Source organism: Halichoerus grypus, chromosome 6 (assembly GCF_964656455.1).
Source record: "Halichoerus grypus chromosome 6, mHalGry1.hap1.1, whole genome shotgun sequence".
In the NCBI taxonomy this organism is placed as follows: domain Eukaryota; kingdom Metazoa; phylum Chordata; class Mammalia; order Carnivora; family Phocidae; genus Halichoerus; species Halichoerus grypus.
This window is the reverse complement of record NC_135717.1, coordinates 92,190,741-92,216,383: the sequence shown is the minus strand read 5'-3', so window position 1 is coordinate 92,216,383 and position 25,643 is coordinate 92,190,741. Positions and strand designations below refer to the sequence as shown.

The 25,643-nt window shown below is 36.7% G+C and overlaps 1 pseudogene; it reads right to left on the bottom strand.

Moving 5' to 3' along the window:
- LOC118518685 (zinc finger protein 711-like) overlaps window positions 1–25,157 on the bottom strand; it is a 52,958-nt pseudogene extending 27,801 nt beyond the window's left edge.
- Between the last annotated feature and the right edge of the window lie 486 nt (window positions 25,158–25,643).

The following is a 25,643-nucleotide window of genomic DNA, read 5'->3' as shown; positions in this document are numbered from 1 at the left end:
GGGAGCAGCAGGGCAGAGGGAGAGAGAGAAGCAGACTCCCCGCTGAGCAGGGAGCTCGAAGTGGGACTCAATGTGGGGCTCGATCCCAAGACCCTGAGATCATGACCTGAGCCGAAGGTGGACACTTAACCAACTAAGCCACCCAGGCGCCCCCAGACAAATACCGTTTATTTATTTTTTTAAAGCATTTTTTTTTGAAGATTTTATTTATTCATTTGAGACACAGAAATACAAAGAGAGAGAGAGCATGAGCAAGGGGAGAGGCAGAGGGAGAGGGAGAAGCAAGCTCCCCACTGAGCCAGGAGCCTGATGCGGGGCTCGATCCCAGGACCCTGGGATCATGACCTGGGCCAAAGGCAGATGCTTAACCATCTGAGCCATCCAGGCGCCCCGACAAATACCATTTAGAATACATTCATATAGGAATAATACATAGGTACCCCACCCACACACACAGATTTTATACCTTTAAAACAGAGGCAAGAGTTTTTAAAGCAATGTTTTGTATGCTTCTGCTTTTCTAGAGCCAGAAAAGTTCTTTTGGGATTCCAAAATCTGGCTTTGGTTATGAAGGACCAAGGTTTGGAGAACCAAAAGCCCAGAGTTTGTGACATCAGCCACTAGGCAGAGAAAAGAGTAAGAGCATGAGGTCAGAGCAGTTTTCCTACCCCTAGTGGAGGCGATACTGGTACATTTAGCTTGTGGTGAAGAAACACACCATAGGGGAAAGAGTTAGGGTGTCTTTGGAGGAGAGAAGGAAGTGTGCTGGTGCAACAATTAGGGGAGAGCTAAGAGCTAATTACAAAGTTGTATGAAGACAGAGATGCCCCCCTGAATGTTACAACTAAAAGTTTAAAGGGACAAAAGAAACAGTAAGTGCATAATAAGTAAGTAAAAGGAAACTCGGTCTGAAGTGAAAGTATAATCAGTAGGATTATGTTTGGGATATTAATGAGGAGGTGACTCTAAGTCTCAGTAAACCTTAAATATTTAAATTAAGTTTACGGTGGTCCAGAAGCACTTTCATGCTAAAATTCAGAGTTCCTGAAAATCAATCACTGTGAATCTTTTCCATCAGGAAGGCTTATTTAAAATAAGTATATGTGGGGAAAAAATGGCATTTGCTTTCACTGAGGGAGTGTTATTTCAGGAAGTTTTCTATGTGGTTAGGTATTTTACATATGCAATAGTAATTATAGTTATTATAGTAACATAATAGTGAACACTTGGAATCACCAATGAGGCACTGGGGTAGTTAATTTACATGTTTTCCATTTTATTCTCCTCCACATGTGTCAAGGGAAGTATTTTTATCTCCATCCCACATATGAAGAAACTGCTACTCAGTGACATATCTAAACGGTTTGACTAGAACGTGGGAAATTAGACTCCAACTATTCTAAGTCCAAGACCTCACCTTTTTAACAGGATGACAGATCATGAGCTTGTAACTAAATAAAACTGAAAGAAAATAGCATAGCCAAAAACAATAATTTCCCATATGAACAGTATGATCACTTTTGCACGTGCAGCTGAAGGTAAAGTTCTTCTAGTTTCTGGGGACTATATATAGGTAGTGAGAGTTCCATCTAGAATTTCTGAGACTTAAATTTGACCATCAGGCTAACCTTAATTTCAATCTACTACAAGTTTCTCTTCCTCAAGCTGAAACAAACTGATTCTGACTAGCTGGTTCTTCCCAGGTCCCATTTCTCTCATGTTTTTACCCAGTATCAGCTTTCCTTTGCTGATAGTCTGACCCTGATTCCTGACTCCTGATCACAAGGGCCCCCATCTGGTTCCATAGGCCCCTCTCTGTATCGGTCATTTGAGATTTAGGTAGGCTCATTTGGTTGCAAAGAACAGAGGCTCATTCAAGCTGCTTAAATAAACATGTGACTTATAATTAGAAGTCACATGGGCTGATTTGGGAATAAGAATTCCTTCAGTACATGAAGCATCTCTGGAGACCAGCTTCACTCTGTCTCTTTCTCAAGAAGAGAGAGTGCAGTCTATTAGTGAAGATTGTTTCACTTCAATCCTCAGTGGAATGACCTACAAGCTATGTGCTCTTGGAAAATTGTTTCGTTTTCCTCTTCTGTAAAATACAAATCGTAATAGCACCTACACCATAAACGTGTGATGATTAAATGATTATAGCATGTGTGAAGCTATTATATTTTGGCTGGACCGCAATACACCTTAAGTATGTGTGAACTTCACTACTACTTTGCATAAACTTCATAGTAACTTTTAAAAAAAAATTTGTTGAGGTGAAATTCACATAATATAAATATAGCCATTAAAAATGTACATTCTCCATGTTGTGCAACCAACACCTCTATCTAGTTCCAAAAACACTTTTATCTCCCCAAAAGAAAACCCCATGCCCATTAAATAATCTATCTCCATTCTCCCCTCCCTCCAGAGTCATTTTTAAAAAAAAATTGTGGTAAAAAACACAACATACAATTACCATAAAATTTACATCTTAACTATTTTAAGTGTACCGTTCAGTAGTGTTAACTGTGTTCGCATTGTTGTTCAACACATCTTTAGAATTTTTTCATCTTGTAAAACTGAAACTCAATACCCATTGAACAACAACTCTCCATTTCCCCTTCCTCAGCCCTTGGCACCCACCATTCTACTTTCTGTTTCTAGAAGTTTGACTATTTTTGATCCTCATGTATGTGGAATCATACAGTATCTATTTTTGGGGGACTAGCTTATTTCACTTAGCATCATATCCTCCAGGTGCATCCTGTTGGAACATCTGGCAGGATTTTCTTCTTTTTTTTAAGTCTGAATAATATTCTATTGCATATATATACCTGCTGGGCCACTTGCAGGTCTGATGCGCCCTCCTCTTTCTGGTTGACTGAAATGAGGATGCCCAGGGGATCTTGGAAGTCCTTCACTGGAGAGGAAAAGAAGGCATTAGCTCGGGTTCCTAAAGAACTGTGTAGAGATCACTGCCCTGAAGTATTACTTATGAAAGAAAACAAACCATTTGGTCTTGAAATAATAAATTTGGTCTTTAAATAAACCACCTGTAATTTTTCAGTCCAGTTAATTTTGTAACATACTGAGAGCTTATTGTCCTATTTTGCTGGCAAAAAAAAAGGGGGGGGGGGTTTGTGCCTCTAATAGAGTACCATGATCGCAGGATTAAAATCAATGTTAAATGTGATCAGTCCTTTCTAAAACATCCCGGATTATTTGTCTGAAAATAAAAATGCCTGGTCCCATTAAAATGTGAAAAATGATTCATTTTTCAAAGTAGTGGCTGTATAAGAATTTGAAGAACTTGGAAAAGAAGCTATTTTCCACAGTCTGAAGCCCAACAGGGATAGAGCACATTTCAATATTTCTAATTAAACTGACAGAATGGGTGATGATAACATCTGGGGGTGTTTTTCTTTTTTGGTAATAAAACCTATTGATGCTGCTGACCTGAATGTTTCTTATCTATAAAAGACAACAAATGAAGATAAGCTGAGTTAAAAAAGAGGAAAATGGGAATAAAGTCACCACTAAATAGCTAATTCTGTAATTTCAACATGAACTCTCTCCTAGAAAATTTTTTTCAGAAACTTTTATTTAATAAACAGATCCATTAGTCAATATGAGTTTTTCACAGCGTTTAAGAGAATATAGGGACACCTGGGTGGCTCAGTCGGTTAAGCGTCTGCCTTCGGCTCAGATCATGATCCTAGGGTCCTGGCATAGAGCCCCACATTGGGCTCCTTGCTCAGTGGGGGCCTCCTTCTCCCTCTGCCTGCCGCTTCCTCCTGCTTGTGTGCTCTCGCTCTCTCTCTGACAAATAAATAGATAAAATCTCTAAAAAAAAAGAGACAGATTCGAATATAGATATGAAAGCTGTTACAAAATTCTCTTCATCTCTCAAAAATATATCAGGTAAAGTGTACTCTCCCTAATAGAATCCAGCTTTGAAGTCACAAGTCCAGTTGCACCCACTAGAACAATTTTAAATTTTGTTTTTAAGGTGTTTGTAAAAATAAAAATAAGAGTATACGATGAACCATGAGAGACTATGGACTCTGAGAGACAAAGAGGTTTTAGAGGGGAGGCAGTGGGGGGATGGGTTAGCCTGGTGATGGGTATTAAGGAGGGCACGTACTGCATGGAGCACTGGGTGTTACACGAAAACAATGGATGGTGGATAACCACATCAAAAACTAATGATGTATTGTATGGTTACAAACATAACATAATAAAATTAAAAAAAAAATAAGAACATACATAAATGGATATCTAGACAGCACACTGTTAACTTAATGTGCAGTAAGAAGAAAGAAGTCCCCTTGTGGCTATCCCTTAACATTTGACCAAAAAAACCCCCCAAAAATACACTAAAAGAAGTAAATCTGGCTATTAAAAAAAACAAAAACAAAAACAACATGGTTTGCTATATTTGAAATTACAGGAGATTTTTGCAATATAGAAACAAATGTTTCTTTGAAGGCAGTCTTATTTCTTTTTCTTTTCTTTTATCTTTGGCAGTCTTATTTCTAAGCAGAGGATGGCCGCTGTAATCATCGACTTCTGCAGTTTGACTATCAGACAGAAGCAGTGTGAACAGATGTGTCTCCACAAAACAAACACACTAAGAGTTGGTCCTTTTAAGCTGCTCAGAAGTAAATTAAGCATGAACAACATAATGCTACTTAACTTGTAATTGTGACAGGCAGAACCAAAAATTATATACAGGCCGGGCAAGCAGCACGTGTTCTTTCTTCTCTGTAATGATGCTGTTTATTTTCTCATTTTAATAGTCTTTTCTTGGGGGGAAGTATTCCATTTAGTATTTGTATTCTTTTGGTTTCTATAAGGTCTGCATTTGGTTTTCCAAAGTATTCAATTTGGACATAATATTGTCTTACCTATAGACCTTCTGGGCGCATTGATGGGAGCAATTGATGCAAATATGAGTGCGGGTGTCTGCCACTAGGGGGCGAGCAAACACGGTTCTGTGAGAGTTGGCGAAGGCAGGAAGGAACTAAGGTGGATGGAGAATCTACTTTCTGTGGACCTTGTGGCTTGCCACCTGTACAGATGTTATATGCAATTAGGTAATTCTTTCAAAAGCTTTGAAGGTAGAGTTTCTTTATTTAAGGATAAATAGCCTTCCTGATGCTTCGAAATGCTGTGATTGGCCCCAAGGACAACAGCGCTAGAAAGGCTGCAATTCTTTTCTTTTTAAAGATATTTTCCTGTTTATTTATTTGACAGAGAGACAGCACAGGTAGGCAGAGGGGCAGGGAGCCCGATGCGGGGCTCGATCCCAGCATTCTGGGATCATGACCTGAGCCGAAGGCAGACGCTTAACCGACTGAGCCACCCAGGCGCGCCGAAAAGCTGCATTTCAAACAGGCTTCTATGGTTTCTTCCTGTCGGGGTTGCTGCTATTGTGTGATAGTTGTAGGGAGCAATGAGAAAATTACCATGACACTGGGAAGAAAGGGTGTCCTGTTATGTCCGCTGCTTTCCGACTCTCCCACACACACACACACACACACACACACACACACACACGCACGCACACCCCAAAGATGGGGTGAGCCAGGCCAGGCCAGAAATGGGCAGAGGTGGGAGCAAGAGCACTAAGCCGGGAGCCTCGCTGGCTAGAGATCTTCTCCTGTGGCCTCTTGTGCTGGAGGCCATGTGATCACCGGAAGTCAGAGCTGGAGAGGAGCAGGAGTGGAGCTGAAGACACAATTGTGACAAACGCAGAGACATTTTTTTTTTTTCTAATTGAGACTCTGGACACATGTAGCTTCTATTACACATCCACTTTTTTTTAATGTTTGTTATATTATTGTCTGTAATCTTCCTTTAACAAAGGTTTTCCACCTGTAGTTTGGGGCTGTTATAAGATGGCATCTTTTCCTAGTTTTTCTGGGTGGAATTCAATTTTAAGTGAGGTCATCTACCAAATAGTATTATCACCTACTAACAAGGCTTAAAATGATAGAGGTCAGTTGACAGGGAAACGTCCTAAAACGTTTTGTATTAGCGTACCAAAGAGTTTTTCTTTTAGTTTTAATAAATGGAGACTACAAGGATGTATGTACCTGACACCTTATAGTTGAGATATGATGACTGCCTCAATAGCTAACTTACTTTTCCCTATATTGTATCATGCTGGACTACAAAGACTTTTCGAGCTATTGATTTTAACCAGAATTATTTTTATTATGCATAAATTACAGAAAAACCCTAATTGGGGCGCCTGGGTGGCTCAGATGGTTAAGCGTCTGCCTTCAGCTCAGGTCATGATCCCAGGGTCCTGGGATCGAGCCCCACATCAGGCTCCTGGCTCAGCGAGGAGCCTGCTTCTCCCTCTCCCTCTGCCTCTGCCTCTCTCCCTGCTCATGCTTTCTCTCTCTCTCTCTGTATCTCTGTGTCTCAAATGAATAAATAAAATCTTTTTTTAAAAAAAAAGAAAAACCCTAATATGAGTGCCATTCCTTAGAGTTCAAAAGCAGATTGATACTTAGCTCAGCCACCCGGAAGTTCAAAGAAAGATACATATCTTTTAAATTTTAATCTCTTGTTTTTATATATTAAAAATAGGACATCTGCTTTCAGGGAATACATATGTGACATCACTATTATACAGCATTATAGAGGCAAAGTTTTAAAAAAATATATGTAGAATTTGTAAAATAATACTCTTAACTTGCATAAGGAAAAAGTTTAAATACAGAAAAAATAAAGAATGTTTTGCTATTTTCTTGTCTCTCTAGACATCTGGAATGTGCATATCAAATTCTGGTACAAAAAAATGTTAATTTAGTTAAAAATTCCTCTGCAAGCAGAACACACACACACACATTTTAAAAAGAAACAAACAAACAAAAAGATAAGCCTGAGCTAATTTCGGTCTCTCTTATTTCAAGCAATATTTAATGCAAAAATAATTTCAGCATAGTAAGATATTGTGAGCAATGTCTATTATTCATTGTATAGGATTCAGTCACATAGTGTCAGTTCTATATCCTTTCTTTATTTGCTGTTATATAAGAGCCCCAACACTTAAATACAGTGTAATCTTTAAAAAAATAGTCTTTAAATTAACTTTATTTTGGAGATGCATTGCTGTTGTTGTGATAATCACATCCTTATAGTCGTGATGCCCTGTTTGAATCCGCGAGATATCTGCAGCATGAAAGGTAAATAATCTTGCTCAGCATGGGTTCCACTCCCTTGTGGTCTTCCTTACACATTTCCAGGACTACCTTGTAGCAAGAGTTAATTTAGGTTCTACCGATCATGTGCGCTCAGGGAAGTCTTGAATTCAGAGCTAATCTAAGTGGAGAGAGGGGCCCCACCATGAGTACGGTTGGTGAAGCAGAGCCTTTGGCCAGAATAGCAGGTGGTACGTTCTTGCCTGGATAGCGGCAGGTGGTACGTTCCCCAAACCAGCAGGTGCAGTGGTCGTTCTGTGATCTCCAGATCCCAGCTCACGTTTTGTGATCTCCAGATCCCAGCTCACGTTTTGTGATCATGAAGTTACAATTTAGGGAAGCAGTGTCTTTCTTTCGTTCCCTGATTTTGTCACGGGCAGTGTAGTGGTCATTTCTATGATGTGATTCTCGAATTATTCAAGGGTGCCCAAACACTGATTAGGTAGCATTGAATTCCTTTTAAGTAGCTTTTTGCATGAATTGGCTAGAGCGCCCTTTCTGTTAGCTATAACAGATCCCGACTGATACTGTTTTCACAAAAGGATTCAGTGATAAAATGAGAAAAACCTAAGAATTTCTGAAGACTTTTCAAAAATTACATGTGAGAAGAGTATGAGAAAGAGAGAGAAAATCCCAATATACTGTATCTGGACTAGAGTAGCACAAGAGAATAAATCTGAGACTACTCAAAGGCAAGGCTCATTAAGCCTTGGTGGCCTAATTTCAACTACCTAGAAAGGCAAACTCTCTGCCTACTTACTATGCTTTAAAACCTATTGTAACAAAAACCGCTGCAATTTTCTTCTCTACAAAAGAAGGAGACTATTGTTCTAAACAGTCTTTCTCTCTATGTTTTGTTTTGTTTTGTTTTTTAATGTTTGCAGGAGTGCGTGGGTGACTCAGTTGGTTAAGTGTCTGACTCTTGATTTTGGCTCAGGTCATGATCTCAGGGTTGTAGGATCAAGCCCCTGGTGGGGCTCTGCCCTGGGCACAGAGCCTGCTTGGGATTCTCTCTCTCCCTCTCTCTCTTCCCCTCTCCCCCTTTCTCTCTCCCTCTCCCCCACTTCCTCTCTGAAAAAAAAATGTTTGCAAAAGTATGACTTTAAAGTTAATATTCTTCATTTCAGCACTGTAGATTTGCAAATTCCTTTAGGTGGTCTGATGCTCTGAAATTAAATGCAAAATGTTGTGTATGTAAATATGGAAAGTTTTCAAGTGAGTGATCTATGTAGGTGATCTCCAGATTTTCAAAAGGTTCCACCAACCAAAAGCCAAGAAACAAAAGGAATCCTATAGGCCATACATGAAAATCATTCCTTTTACATTATAGTTACACTCCTATATGCATGAAAAAATTCCTATATTCATGTGATATTGTATTCAATTTTTATAATTTTGTATGAAGAGTTCAAGATAATTCTTTGGTTCATCAGCACCATATTTGAAATAAAGAAAAAAAGACATTGGTTCATTCAAATGGAAATTTGTCTCAAAATTTGGGCAACTTATAGAATTATTTTCTATGATTTGCAATAACAAGTTGTAACTATTTTTTATTCATAGTTCAAATAAAGCAGTCACTATATAATGGTATAACATAGATGAATCTCATTATTCTGAGTACATAGTATGTGATTACATTTATGTAAGGTTCAAAAGGAGGCAACAAAAAAAAACAATAATGTTTCTTTTGGAATGAAGAGAGCTGTTCAAGGGGTTCAGGGGCGGGGGTGGCATTCCCTGGCATCAGTAATGCTCTATAGCTTTACCTGGTTGTTGATTATATGGCTATGTTCTCTTGATGATGATCAATTTCACTGCAAACTAATGATATATACACTCTTTGTGTTTTACTTCAATGCAATATATTTTACAAATTCCTAAATAAGAAGTTCATTTCCTATTTAAGTCCTCCAAAAATTTCACCAAACACTATTTTTATTAACCACCTGGTCAAGTTCTATGTCTTCCCTGTTCTTTCTCCATGTTTTCCCTCCTGCCTTAAACTGCTCTAATATTCTGCCAGGCATTGTCATTGACCTTTAATCACTTTTGAGGTCACACCCAATATTCTAAGGTAAGAGGTCCCTTAATATATTTCCTCTGGACATTAGCTTAAGGAAGACTGTGGGCTTGCTTGTGAACCAGGTGGGAAGTAGGAGGTAACAATGTTCTCCTTTGATCTTTCATTTATTTGATCTTTTATTTACTGTATTTGTCATTTGATCTTTCATTTATTCAGTATCATCCTTTTCATTTCCAAGACTCAAAAAAATTCTGTGAGGTAGATTTTATACTTGTCTCCTTAGTATTTTATTGTCATATATCCCAGAGACAGGAAGAGACCTACCTAGGAAATTTTAGTCTGACATGTTCTACTCCCTTATAGACTGAGTGTGCAAAATTAGAACTTCAGAAGCTTCTTCTTTCTAGAGATCTATATCTACATTTGAGAAAAGCTGCTACTTGATAAAATGGTATATATTCTTAGAATGATAACAGGTCTAAAAAGCTAAATTCCTATAGGTGAAAAATAGTACTTACACTACACACCCTTTTAGCAGTCAATAATGACTTTTTTAGAAATCTTTTAAATTTAATAATACATATAAACAACCATTAGTTCAAAACAGAATTGAAAGAAATATACATATCTGGGTATAATAAGGCCCCTTTTATTTATTTATTTTAAGATTATATTTATTTTTTTGATGGTATATATTTGAGAGAGAGAGAGAGAGAGAGCCTGTGCACAAGAGAGAGCGCACAAGCAGTGGGGAGGGGCAAATGGAGAAGAAGAAGCAGGCTCCCCACTGAGCAGGGAGCCCTCTGCAGGGCTCTACCCCAGGACCTTGAGATCACGATCTGAGCCGAAGGCAGACACTAACTAACTGAGCCACCCAGGCACCCATAAGACCCCTTTTAAATACATATTTAGAAACAATCATAAAATCTTCAACTACAGCTTAACCTACCCTAAGGGTTTTTTTTTCCCCCTAAGATGATAGCAATTTAATTGAAACTGTATTTGAATATAGAGAATCTTATCCGTAGGAACTACCAATATAATTATACCAAAATCCTGTCAAGTAAGTGCTCTCTATTTATCTTCTACCCATTGCAACCACACTAGTTACTCTTTTTACATTATCAACTGGTGAATGACATAAGCTAATTTGCTTTTCCTATCATTACTAATCAGAATCATTAGCAATCCCAGGTAAACTCTAAGGCACATCTTTCCTTTTTATGAAAATGTGATTTTGAATTCAAGTTAATTTGGGAAACCCTGCAACCCGTAACTGACTTTTTTTTTTAATTTTAAATTTTTTTTTATTTTTATTACTGCCTTCTGAATACTTGCAAGTCACATTGGTGCATTAAAAGTTCCAAGAAGTTTTTCAGAAATAACACTTGATTAACTTCCATCAAGCATTTTAAAAATATATCTGCCATAGAAATCTTGTTTCTTGTAACACTTAAGATCCTACTTATGGGCTCTGCAGAATAAACTTGGAATAACTAATAGAGATCACTAAAGGATCACTACTCATTTCTGCTATTTCCCCAACACTGTAGAGTGGGTGCAGGGTTCAGAGCTTCATGCCATTACGTTTATCCTCATGTGGCTTTCTTGATCTTACGTTTTTTCTTTCACTTTAAGGCAAAGAAGAAAGTCTCACCTTTTATAGTATGGAAAAGTCTTGCATAAATCTTCCCCCTGCACCATAACATCCAGTTTCTCTGATAACTAATATTTATGATGTTGAAATAAGAGTTTCTCCTTATTAATTTTAAAACATAGACAAATGTATACCTTAGAAATTTTTCTAGTTTTCTCTTCCACTGATATCTTGATGGGAATTCCTCCTTCCTCCAGGTACACATCTAAGCTTTCCGATGTATATTTACGTATAAACATTGTAGAATTAGGATATTCTTTTTAAAAATATTTACACTTCTGGGGCACCTGGGTGGCTCAGTCATTAAGCCTTCAGCTCAGGTCACGATCTCAGGGTCCTGGGATCAAGCCCCGCATCGGGCTCCCTGCTCGGTGGGAAGCCTGCTTCTCCCTCTCCCACTCCCCCTGCTTGTGTTCCCTCTCTCGCTGTGTCTCTCTCTGTCAAATAAATAAATAAAATCTTTAAAAAATAAAAAAATAAAAATAAATAAAAATAAAAATATTTACACTTTTATTTACATTTCTTCTAGTGGTGATTAGAAAACTGATAGAGTATGTGGGCAAGTATTTACTCATCAGTCAGAAAGAGCAGAAGACAACAGAATTAGGGAGAAAAATATAAGTTGTTCAAGGTATTCCAAATAAAACAATGACCTTCATCTACCTAACCCAAGGGAGTTTATTCACATTTTCTATGTTCATGTACAATAATGCAAATGACATTCCCTCGACTTGTCAGTGTGTTGGAAATATTCATAATCTTTCAAAAGAAATATTATAATAAGTATAATAATTCACAGGAAATATTCATAATCCTTTGGGAGAGTGTCAAAGAGGAATTTCATAGAGTGGAGTGGTTAAGACTATGTACCCAAATCTTGGTTCTGAGAGTTATTGGTTGGTAGAGGCACTCTCTCTGCTTCATTTTCTGATCTGAGAAGTGATCATAGTAATGGTATTTAAATAATTTAATGCTAAGAAAAGAACTTGATATAAGGAATATTACTTTTACTAGTTCCAAATGCTTTCTGTAGTTACTGATGCTTAGAACATATTTGGAATTGTAAGATGACTTGATAGCCATTATTCATTCATTAGAACAACAAATACAAGGTGCTTACAATGTGTTTTGTAAAGTTCTGAGAATTTAAAACACCATTGTGATCACAGTGCCAATGTCTCTGCTCCCAGACACTTCACACACTAGTTGGAAGTAGGTAGACAATAAATAATCTGAATGGGATAACAGAATTTAAGACCCAAATGATAAGAAAGTGCCCACCATCTGAGAATCTGAAAAAAACAACAACTCTAAAGAAATATCCGATGTCATAATGGAAAGATAGAAAAAGAGAGTATGTGGGCAAGTATTTGACTGCTTCTAGTCAGAGAAAGCAGAAAATAATTAATGGGTGTATTTAAGAATCAGGAAGTCCAGTGTAGCTGGGCACTAATGTGCTTAATGAAATGACATCATAAGTGAATAGAACAGACATGATTCTACTTTTGTGGATGTCATTGACTAGTATAATATTAACACTTTAATTTTAGGGCGTTTCATTGGGTTGAAAGAATCCCAAATGAAGCTAATACATTGGCCTGTGGAGTATTAAACTAAAGGGTTAAAATATGGTCTGGTAGGGGAAAATTAATACAGGTGTTGTTTATGACATTTAATTTTTTCAAATGTGTTTTCTCATCTACAAGATGGGGATAATCACAATTGTCCTGCTTACTTCTTAGGGTTATTGGGAGGATTGAATCTCATGATATATCAAGAACATTTCACAAAATAGAAAACGGTAAGCCATTGGAAGTTATTGTTACAAAAGCCTCATTTTTTTCTGTAAGGTACTTTACTCCCTCATCTCTTTCTAGTCTATTACTATGTCATTGAGGCCGATTCCATTATACTTTTTAAAATTAAAAGCAATCCCTAACAGTCTCCTTCCATCTTCACGATTTTTCTATTTTTTTCCGTAGCGTTTACACACATTACCTTCAACAGAATACAGTGAAGGTAGAAATTCTTGTCTATATTATCCTCCATATCTAGAAGAATATGTGGCATGAAGCCAGTAGTCAATAAATATTCGTTGTAAGAATGAATCATCATTAACTTCATTGTAAGGTTTTTTTTTTTTTTTTTTTTTGCATCGTTAGTTAACATGTTAAAAAAGACAAGAAAGACAGAGTTATTCTCAAGGTCAAAAGCAGACAAGGTAGAGAGGAAAGAGGAATGGCTCAGGGAATACTCTTTTGATTCTCTTAGAGGCTATCAAAGCACTTTTCTGGAACTCCTCTCTCCGTCAATTACACATAATTGTAACTTTTTACCCTACTTTACGATCAGTTAAGGGGATACTACTGATAAGGAGTATGAAAACTCTTTGAAATTACCCAGCTTATACAAATATAAGGACTATTGCCATAAATAAAGATAACTAAGCTAAAATAAAAAGTAGATACCTAGGTATCTGTGCTGAGCAAGAGGCCCCATCTTTAGTAATTCTCTACTTAACCTAAGTTAGCCTCAGCACAATTTAACTTCATATGTTGCTTAAGAGAAAAACAAAACTATTTCTGAATTGAAATAGTGATCTTATTTTAAAAGTTGTTTAGCATATACTGTATTTCAACCCTAATGATTGGATTTTACTCCTTTAATCAAGATAGTATATTAAAAGAATGAGTAGGGTTTTTTTTTATGCTAAGCAAATTATACTAGAAACTAGTTTGTAATTTGTGATTGTGCATGATTCTGATAGTGAAGAAATTTCATTACAGGTAGGTTGAAAAACCAGAATGCATGTGCATTTGCATGTCTGGATGCAGGTAAATAAATAGTAAAGCTCATTGATAACAGAAGCCATTATAATTTGAATAAGTTATATTCTCTCTAGGAGAGATAAAGGGTAATGAAAGACAATTCAGAGCTAGTTTGTTATTACTTCATCAAATACCTCAGCCTCAAGCTGATAAAACTCACTTGTATGGTTCCCTTGAGACGTTAACGACAACGATGCTGGCAACCATTTGTAGTGATTTCTAAAATCATTAATATCACCATTAAATGAGTTTGTGATGTAGTATAACACAGGGTAGAGCTAGAGGTGAAAGTACCACGTGTGCTTCCATAAAACCATAAGAAGTGAGTTATGGGAGACAATAAAATGAATTGTATTCAGCCTGGACAGATGTGATGGAAAGATATTTTCCCAGTGAAACTAACAAAGGGCCCTAATGACATATTAATTATGTTACTTATAAAAACTCAGACTTACATAGTAACTTAATTTGCTTAAATCTTATTAGCCAATTTTTTTTTTTTTTTTAAGATTTTATTTATTTATTTGACAGAGAGAGACACAGCTAGAGAGGGAACACCAGCAGGGGGAGTGGGAGAGGGAGAAGCAGGCTTCCCGCCGAGCAGGGAGCCCCATGCAGGGCTCGATCCCAGGACCCTGGGATCATGACCTGAGCCGAAGGCAGACGCTTAACGACTGAGCCACCCAGGCGCCCCTTATTAGCCAAATTTTAAAGTACTTTTGCAAACACTAATTATATTGAGCGTTTATAGATTATGTTAATATTTATTGTCTTTATTGCTCCTTAATATATTAATTCATTGTGGATAATCTTCCCTGACCATAGATCCACAGATACTTATTTCTGAAATAGATGACTGTCTCCAAATATGGCACAAAGGGTCATTTGCTTTTTGTTTTGTTCGTTTTAATGTAGTGGCTGATTAATAAGAGGGTAGGTTTCACTAATACAGCATTCATCTGGGTATGACATAAAATATGCAAAAAAATTTTTAAATAAATTACAATTTTAAATTAATAAAATTTTTAACAAATACTTTTGAATTAATAAATTAATTTATAATAAATTAATAAATAATTTTAAATAAATAAATAGTGACAAAGCATCCTAGTTTTAAGCAGATATCTAAGATTAGACATATTAGCTTGAATCTAACATCCAGATACCACTTTGAAGGTTGTTCTTACTTTACATTTCCAACTACTATTCAGTAATTTCCCAAACCTTACTGTCATGATAGCTTTTAGCTCTTAATTTCCTTCCCATTGACTATTACCTGTGACTGTAATTCAATAGAACACATCACTTTAAAGTGAAGATTTTTAGGGGAGGAGCAAATTACCAAGTTTCTGAAATTTATGATGGTAGTTGATGGAAAAAAAAATCAGGATAAGATAAAATATTCTTCCAGAAGATAAATTTTTATTGGCATAATTTATTTCACTAAAAAAAATTTAGTCACATGTGACAATAAGTAGAACTGCTTACTATTTTACATATGAATACTTAAAATAAAAGAGAATATTCTGGCTATCTTACAAAGCATAAAGACCTTATCATATAGCTACCAACACTTATTTTGTCATCTCATTTTTTAATTTTACTTTTCTGTTGCTCTCATTGCTTGTCAAAAAAATTAAATGGCCGTGGCCCTAGCAAAACCCTCTGCCTCTGCATTGACTGCTCGTGGATGTTGCTGCTTGTGAATCCACAAACTCATCTATTAAGTTTGGCATTTGGCAGTTTACTTTTTTGGGTACATTTTTTTTAAAGATTTTATTTATTTATTTATTTATTTATTTAGAGCAGGGCAGAGGAACAGAGGGAGAGGGAGAGAATCTCCAGCAGACTCCCCACTGAGTGGGGAGCCTGACATGGGGCTTGATCTCACAACCCTGAGATCATGACCTGAGATTATGACCTGAGCTGAAGTCAAGAGTCGGAGGCTTAACCAACTGAGCCACCCAGGCGACCTATTTATTTGGGTAAAATTTAACCTCCGTGAGTGAGCACTCAGTTATTTCTTTTTAACCTCTGCCTGCTTCATGCCTTGTCACCTTCCAGCTTCTGCGATCAAGAGCAGCTTTTCAATCATATATTTGTCAGTTTTATTCACAAATGCTCTCTTCACTGTTCCCTGCCCCAGCAGGAAGTCCTTGATTTTGTTTCTACCTATGCCTTAGTCTGATTACCTATCGTATCATCAGCTCATTTAGCTTGTTTTCAACCTTTAGCCTCAGTAATGAATTGTTTACCGGATTCCAGCTCTGATTTGCTGGCTCTGACAGCTGACTCACTGGGCAGCTCACACCAGGACATTATTGCAGGACTTGGCAGCCTGTCCCCATTGCCCCACACGTGTCCAGTGCAAACAGGCTCCTGATTATTCCATGCTTCTCTCTAGGCTCACACTTCACAGCGCTGACATTAATGTTGCCTGGTATTTGTGTCTAAGAAGCTCTACCAGAGTTACCTTACAATTACTGCCACACACATGTTATGATCTTTCTATTTTATGCTATTCCATCATCAAAGAACACAGCCTAGAGTTTTCTCCACTTCTGTGCCTTCACTTACTTGCCTTTATTCTTCTGAATCACATTTAGTATCTAGTTGTTTCCTCCCTGTTTTTCTCCACCATTCAAAAGTGATGGTTATTTTATTTCCTAAACACCTCTTGAAATGATTTCTTCTCTACAACCCCGTTTACCATCACTGCCATTCAGGTCCTTATCGTTTCTCACTTGGATTGTTTCAGGGGCTCCTTACTAGTTTTTATGGCCTCAATCTTACTCCTTTGAATGTCATCTTCCAACCAGGTGCCAGATTAGTTTTTTTCAATGGTTTATCTGACCTTATCAATATTTATAAACATCTGTCAAAGGCTCCTTACTATTTGCAGTAAAAAAAAATCAGGAGATAGTCTTAAATTACAGTGACCTTAGAATTTAATGTCCAAAGTGGGCCACACATGAGTTAAGGGGAATGTTATTTCTAGTTGTACCAGCCCAACTGGCAAAAACCTGGTAGATGGAAATATGTGGTTGCCCAGGTTAAGATGCTTTCCATGGTCTGGTTTTCTATGACTTCTGTTCCAATCTCAACTTTTCTGATCCTAATCTCAAAATTTAAGTTCTGTATCTGCCTTTACTAGCTCATTTCTCAATGTAGGCTTTCATGCTGTCCCATCTGCTTGGACTGCTCCCCTTCACTCATCCTTTACTTGGTTAATGCCTAGTTATTCCATAACACTGAATTTAGGTGTCACCTACTCTAGGAAGCTTTCCTTGACTCCCTTAGGGTATGGTCTCAAATAATAACATCTATTTGTGCTTATTATATTGCTGTTTAATTATTTTTCTTGCCCATCTTTTCTGCTAAACTTTGAGGTCTCTATCTCCCTAAGGGAAGAGACTTTATTTGTCATTTCTGCAAACTTAGAATAACACTTAGTAGTTGTAACACTTATGGATATGTATATAATAATCATACAGGCATATTTTGTTTTATTGTGATTTGCCTTTGTTTTATTGTGCATCTCAGATATGGCATTTTTTACATATTTAAGGTTTATAAAAACCCTGTGTCAAGAAAATCTATTGGCACGATTTTTCCAACAGCATTTGCTCACTTTGAGTCTCTGGGTCACATTTTTGGTAATTTTGCAATATTTTTAAATTTTCATTATTATATTTGAGTGGCCACAATCTCATGGTAAAACTTAAAGAGATCAAGAGTTGCTTCTCATGGATGAGCAAAGAATGTGGTTTTTTGAGTTGGAATCTACTTCTGGTGAAGATGCTGTGAAGATTGTTGAAAGGATTTTTGAAAGGGATTAGAATAGTCCATAAATTTAGCTGATAAAATAGCAGCAGAGTTTGAAAGAATTGCCTCCAATTTTGAGAGAGTTCTACTGTGCATAAAATGCTATGAAACAACATCACAGGTACAGAGAATTCACTCACAAAAGGAAGAGTTAATTTCACTTTTGTCTTATTTTAAGAAATTGCCACAGACACCCCAAACTTCAACAACTACCACCCTGATCAGTAACCATCAACATGGAGGTGAGACCCTCCCCCAGCAAAAAAGATTGTGACTTGCTGAAAGTTGAGATGATGATTAGTACTTTTTAGCAATAAGGTATTTTTCCTTATAATATGTACTTTATTTTAGACATAATGCTATTGAACTCTTACTAGACTACAGTATAGTATAGTGTAAACATAACTTATATGCACAGGGAAACAAAAAAAAATTATTTGACTTGCTTGATTGTGATATTCACTTTATTGTAGTAATCTGGAACTGAATGGATGATGTCTCTGAAGCATGCCTGTATAGATATGAAAAGGGTACCATACTTGAAGTAAGGAAATTTACAGTCAATTGGAGAAACAGATAGATATTAATGCAATATGTATTAATGGAGAGCATATTCTAAAGCAATCAAGGAAGGTTTAAGAAAATAGGTAGACTCCAGGGGTACCTGGGTGGCTCAGTCAGTTAAGCATCTGCCTTCAGCTCAGATTGTCATCCCAGCGTCCTGGGATGGAACCCTGCATTGAGCTCCCTGCTCAGGAGGGAGTCTGCCTCTCCCTCACCCTCTGCTCCTCCCCTGCTCGTGCTTGCACTCTCTCTCTCACTCACCCTCTCTCTCTCTCAAATAAATAAATAAATAAATAATCTTTAAAGAAGAAAATAAGTAGAATTTGGACCTTATCTTGAGGTGGAGTAGGAATTTGATAGGTAGAATAAGTAGAGGAAGGCATCAGTGTATGTGTCCTCTAGTCAAGGGATGAAGAGAACCTCCTCTTACTTGATCAAATCATCAGACTAAACCCTGATCAGCAATGAGGTTACACTATGTAGGTATTATTCTCTGTCAAGTTTCTGAAGATCATTGAATAATAATGCCCTCCCCACTCCCGAGAGCAATTTGTTTAAAACAACTTGTCAAAAATTTCAATAGGAGGAATTATTGAATCACAAAAATTTGGGACTTGTGAATTTCAAATATACTACATTTCCTTTCTTGAGAGATCAAAGAGAAGAGTTGCAGGGGGTAGATACAAACTTTTTTCTATCTTTTTTTTCTTTTAATATCTATCACAAGCATGTGTGCACAGAGAGACACATATACACTCAGATTCTTGCATATTAAAACCAAACTTGGCTTGTCAATATACCAGATGGAAGTTTAGCCTGCATGTAATTACTCACATATCTAAGACAATTTAAAATTTTATTGCGCATATAGTATATTAAGCATATTTTGTGTTTGGATATCCTACTATGGAAGATGTTTTTGTTTTCCTGTGTTGTAAATTTTTTTGGATCAGTACATACACCACTGGCACTTTATTCTTTTTAATTTTTATTTATTTTTATTTTATTATGTTAGTCACCATACATTACATCATTAGTTTTTGATGTAGTGTTCCATGATTCATTGTTTGCGTATAACACCCAGTGCTCCATGCAGTACGTGCCCTCCTTAATACCCATCACCAGGCTAACCCATCCCCCACCCCCCTCCCCTCTAGAACCCTCAGTTTGTTTCTCAGAGTCCATAGTCTCTCATGGTTCGTCTCCCCCTCTGAATCCCCCCCTTCATTTTTCCCTTCCTTCTCCTAACGTCCTCCATGCTATTCCTTATTTCCACAAACCATATGATAATTGACTTTCTCTGCTTGACTTATTTCATTTAGCATAATCTCCTCCAATCCCATCCATGTTGATGTAAAAGTTGGGTATTCATCCTTTCTGATGGCTGAGGGCCATATGCACCTCAATGTTCATAGCAGCAATGTCCGCAATAGCCAAACTGTGGAAAGAGCCAAGATGCCCTTCAACAGATGAATGGATAAAGAAGATGTGGTCCATATATACAATGGAATATTACCACTGGCACTTTAAAACACAGATCCTAATTGCTGTTTCTTTTAAAACTATAAGATTTATATATTATAAATAAGCAGAGAACAGGAAGCTTTACTAATTTAGGAGAAACTTAGAGACTCACACAATAGGAAAGATGAACTGGATTTAAAATCCAGTTAAAAGAAAGAAATTCATTACCATTTATAAAACCCTTGACATACACAACTCTTATAATAGAAAATACACAGAAAAATGTCTATCTAAAAATAATGCACTAAACTTTGGACATGAACTAGCACAAACACAGCATTTTATAAACATAAAAAAGGAAGAAGTATTTTTGATGCATACATATTTTGATAATCTGGCTTTTGTGCTTTGGGCCTGCATCCAGATAATATGCACTTATTTCTGTTTTTTATCATAACATAAAAAATACTTTAGGAATAGTAGACTATCATGAAAGATTTTTTAGAATTTTGTCAAGTACCATTTTACTTTCATGAAAATAAGCTATTTTCTTATTTTAAAAATAATACCAGCTCTTCTGCTCATTGCTAGAAGAACAAATACACAAGGTTGATGGTTATTGCATTGAAGAAGCAAACAGTGTGGTAGAAATTGTAGTATATTTTTTTATAAGACCAAGTTATCCAGCTAATGGCTTCAATAAAAATGTGGAGAGTTATCTGTTTGTTTATACTATTACCAAACAACTCGTTGTTCTCATGATTGCAAAGTTATTAGATAATGTAGGTATTCTGTAAGCATATCATGTTTCAAAGATCTGGACTCACAACATTCATGCAGATTTCAGTTATAGTATCTTTCAGATTTGCTTGGAGTGGATGTTAATTAAAAAAATTAATGGGCTGGGGTGCCTCGGTGGCTCAGTCAGTTGGGTGACTTACTCTTGATTTTGTCTGAGATCATGATCTCAGGGTTGTGAGATGGAGCCCTGTGTGGGGCTCGTCACTCAGTGAGGAGTCTGCTTGAAGGCTCTCTCCCCCTGCCCCTCTCCCCACTCATGAGCACTCTCTCTCTCTCTCTAAAACAAATAAATAAATCTTTAAAACAAAACAAAACAAAAACCATGCACCTACCATAAGAGGTGGACTTTTCATTGCTAGGTATTTACCTAGAGAAATGAAAGTGTATGTACATACAAATACTTCAAATGTTTGTGGAAGGTTTATTTGTAATTGAAACTAAAAACAATTCAAATGGTTATGAAAAGGTGGATGAATTTTTTAAAAGTGGTATACCCATGCAATGGACTACTATCCAGTAATAAAAAAAGATCTATTTATATATACTTCATAGATTAATAACAAAATAATTATGTTGAGTAAAATAAATCATGAAAAAGAGTACATGTCATACAGTTCCATGTATGCAAAAGGTGAAAGGGAAAACAAGGCTGTAGTGACAGAACGCAGATCTGTGGTTGCTTTGGGATGGTGGGGAGGGGCGGCGGATAGAGGGTGGGGCTGGGAAAGAGTGAGAAGGGAGGATGGGAGAATCACAACAGGGCAATTTGGGGGACGAGGGACAATTTCGCTATCTTGAGAGTGTCAATGGTTTCAAGGGTGTATACGTATGTCAAAACTTATCAAAATACATACTTTTAATGTGTGTAGTTTATTATATGTCACTGGCAGAGGGATATGGGTCAAAGGGATTGAAAGAAAACAGTTTGTCAGAGATTAGGTAATCCAGGAGACATGGTGCAAATGACCTCTCTTCCTTTTGTTGTCTTTTCACATTTGACTATGAATAGATGAGGGTATTGGCATATTAGTGAAAAGAAAACCAATTGGGGGATATAGAAAAATTCCTAACTTTAAATATCAAGGAACCTGCAGACACCCTCCATTAGCAAAAGCGGATCTTGGCTCATAGTGAAGAAATGTCAGATGACTTAACTCTCATTTTCTGAGAACACTGGATTGTCTTTAAGAGACACAGAAATACACTGTTTCAAGAAAAAGAATGCTTAGAACTTTGTCGTGGTTAACTGAGATCAATGTTATTTCTTACCTGAGATCAATGTTAGTAGATAAACAAATACATATTACAGGTGTAGATTTATGAATACTTAGACAATCTGTACAATTATAATTCTTTTGTCTGATTTACCAGAATAAAAGAATAAATTCTGTTCTGCTTTCACAATACAATTCTTACTTCACATAGAGGTCACTTAGAAAAGTAATTTAACCTTTTAATCTGACAGGATAGATTGTTAAAAACAAAGAGCAAAGAAAACATGTTACCCAAATATAGTTATTAAGTCTATAGATTGCCGTAGGCCATGTTAATAAGTTTCAAATGACGTAAATATAGAAACATACATATTTTTAGACTTTTCTCGAAGCACAGTCCTATACTCTTACATGCAAATTGACTGGCATATAAAGTAACATAATCTCTTCCAGCTTTATTTAATTACAGACTATGGTTCACTGTCTTTATAATAAAGTTAGCTTTCCAGATTTGTATTTAATGCTTTTACCTATTTAATCAATTTGATATAGAATATCCAAATATTTGGCTTTTACCTATATGGTCTTTGTTTACTGTGTTCTCAATGTTTTTTATCTGGATGTCTTTGGTGACAAATACACAGAGCCCAAGGATAGTTAAAGCATAAGACTGAGATTCATAAATCTAACTTCTATCCCTTTCTTTGTCATAACTGGCGGTAACCTTGAGGAAATCACTTAATCTCTTTGTGCCTCCATCACTTCACTATAAAACTTGGATAATGATACTTATCTCACTGGATAAGAGGGAGATGTTAATGTTTGTAAAGCCTTGGAGATCTTTAGATAAAATAAACTAGCACAGAATTGCTAATATAAAGAAATCACACACACAAAGAAATCACTATGGTTATGTTTCTTCCTCTAATCATTTCAAGATATACATAGATTTATATATCTATGTATATATATAAATGGATCATTACAAGGACTTCATCCATGTTAGTTTATTTAAATTAGTCACTGGAAAATGTAATACGCTAGATGTAGAAGGGTTTTTGTGTAATACATATCAATTGTTTCATTAAATTGAATAAATTTCCATTTTACCTGCTCTTCTTTAGGGATGAGATTCTCATGCATAATAAATACATTTTTATAGGATATACCTTAGCACTTGCCTAACATAGATCAAAAGAATTACAGCTCTGAATTGTTCTTATTGCTCAATTTCTAGTATTTACAAATTATTGAAATATTAATTATTGAAATACATAAACATCCAGAATCTTTGTATTATACACTTCATATTTTCTCATATCATGATTAATTTTATTCAGATGACTTCAGCTATTCCAAAAAGGAGGAAGGGCTGTAGGAAGAGTACTTCAGGAGATATAATGATAAATTGGACAAAGTTTCTGTACTAAAGGATCTTACACTATAGTGAAATACACACTGCTTCTAATATAGATCCTGAGAAGATATGATAATCTAGTACAAACTAAAAATGAGAAAAACATAAGAGCAACCAATTCTGGCTGGGGGAGCTGAGAAAACTTTATGACAAAGAAGTGAATTTAATGTGGGCATAGAAGGATAGGTGCTTAGGATGGCTTTGTGGGAAGAAAAGAACCTCAAAAGAGGTCATTGCAGGCAGATACAGCAATTTGAACTATAGCATCAATGGAGATGATTGGATTCAAGAGTAGCAGAAGCCAGATAGCAGCACATAATTGTCAACAGCAAGGTGTATGCAATTACTATAATGAGCAGCAAAACTGGAATGGCCAGCAGGAGGCCATGGACACGTAGGAATATGTGATGAAGGTGAATAAACCATTATGTTATTAGGGGTAAGGAGATGGGCAGCCAGTGAGGTCATTATTTGACTAAATATCAGAAAGAATAAACAGTTGGTGAGCAGAATGCTAATGTCAGTTACCACAGTGGAAAATCACAATCCAGTTTCCTGACTTGCAATATATCTTCCAAGGGCTAACAGATATATTAGGAACTTAAGCAATACTGAGGAACATAAAACACCATTATGGCCCTCCATTAGAGGCAGGGAACACACAGGTCAGATGATAAATGCATTCTTGCCCTAAGTTTGCTTCACAGTGGATCCAAAGGGTGTGAGAACCAACCACTGGTCATTTTTCTATTCATGGGTTTGTAATTAAGATAAACACACTTAACAGCTGACAGAATCCTCACACTGGCTAACTGTGGAGTAAGAACCAAGATTTTACTGTAAGGAAGGCCACACACACATCTTTGACCCACATAGAAAATCAGAAGCAACGGATATCTCAATTTGAATGGCAATAATTAGTGCTATTCTTGAAGATGGGTGTGGTAGTCTTATCATACCACTGTTTATTTCACCAAAAATCCTTGAGATGAGCAAATAGTAGAATACTGTATTAAGCTAACCAAGTGATAGCCCCTATCTCAGTTGATATGCTGAATATGGATTTGGTACTGTAACAAATCAACAAAGCCTCTAGCACTTTTATGTAGCTATTGATTTGGTGAATGTGTTCTTTTTATTCCTATGAAGGAAGAGGAACAGAACAATTTGTATTCCTTTGGAATGGACAGCAATACACCTTCATTGTTTTATGCTATAGCTATAATTATTTTCTTGCTCTTTGTTACAATATAGTTCAAAGTAAACTTGATCATCTGGATATTCTGTTAAACCTCAAATTGTTGTCTTATACTGCTGACCTTATTTTAATCATATTCAGGAAGCAAGGAATGGAAAGAACTATGGCAAAGTACCATGAGGTATAAAATAAACCCTGCAGAGATACAGGGGATTACCTTATTAGTGAATACAACGATCTAGCATATCCCATCTAAGATAAAGAACAAGTTGTTGTTTCTTATAACTCCTGTGTAAGAAAGATACACAGTGCTAGGTGGGCCTCTTAGGATATTGGGGACATTAATAACACATTTATGACTCAAGACCACGACTATAGAGTAGAAAACAGAGCAAGAGAGAACTCTGCACAGATTCAGGCTTTGGACCAAATGACATGTGATAAAATGAGAACAGCAAGTGTCATTTCTGAAAATTTTTCCAAGGAAAAGTCTAAGAATTTAACAGCAGAGACCCCTACGTTGCTGGTCCAAGACCATGTTCTCTGCAGCAGGGAAGTATTTATCATTCAGAATCCCGCTTCTGGCATGCAACTGGGCTCTTCGACCATAAACAGGCATTTTTCAAGAGATACAGAAAGTGCTTCACAGGAGACGGGGAGGCAAAGATAGCAATACTCTCCTGGCATACTATACTGATAGGGAAAATGACTTGTACTATCATAAGAGATAGGGTTGATGCTGCATAATGAGGACCAGTAAGTGTATATCTGGAAATAAGAGAATCTACTGTGGTTTCCTTGTCCATACCCAATAATGGGCAATTGCGGCAACAATGGCTTGAAAAGGCTTCATAACCAACGGTCGTCCCTCTTGGAAATTAGGGTCTGAATTACTCCACTGGGCAATAAACTTAGGGCAACAAAAGTGCTGTCCATGGATGAAGTTCATGTTGAATGAGTGGTATGGGAGCTATATAAAAATATATTCTTATGGGACATGAGTGACTCTTTTCAGTGCAAAGAGTAGACTGCAGCAGACAGTTTTGATATCCCATCCCTATCCTTTTGGGCTTTGCCAGGGCAGTACACTCTGGTCTATCTCCCAGTTACTCAAGTTTCCTTATGATTAGACTCTACTTTGTCCACTTGCCAGACAGAGAAGAAGTATTGGGAATTAACATCCACCCCAGGAGTAACCATCCACCAATGACTGAAGGAAATTGTTGAATAAATACTCCAGGTCCCTTAATCTGTAGGAGACATAATTTTGAAGTACATATTCTGCACTGACTCCCAGATTCCCCCAACCTCGCCACTGCATTTTCCCACAGATGTTCTGTGGTTTCATCTCCCATATGATCTTACTATCAAATTCTTGTTTCTGGATTTGCTCCTGGTGGAACCCAAAGAAAATATATTTAATTATTTGAAGTAA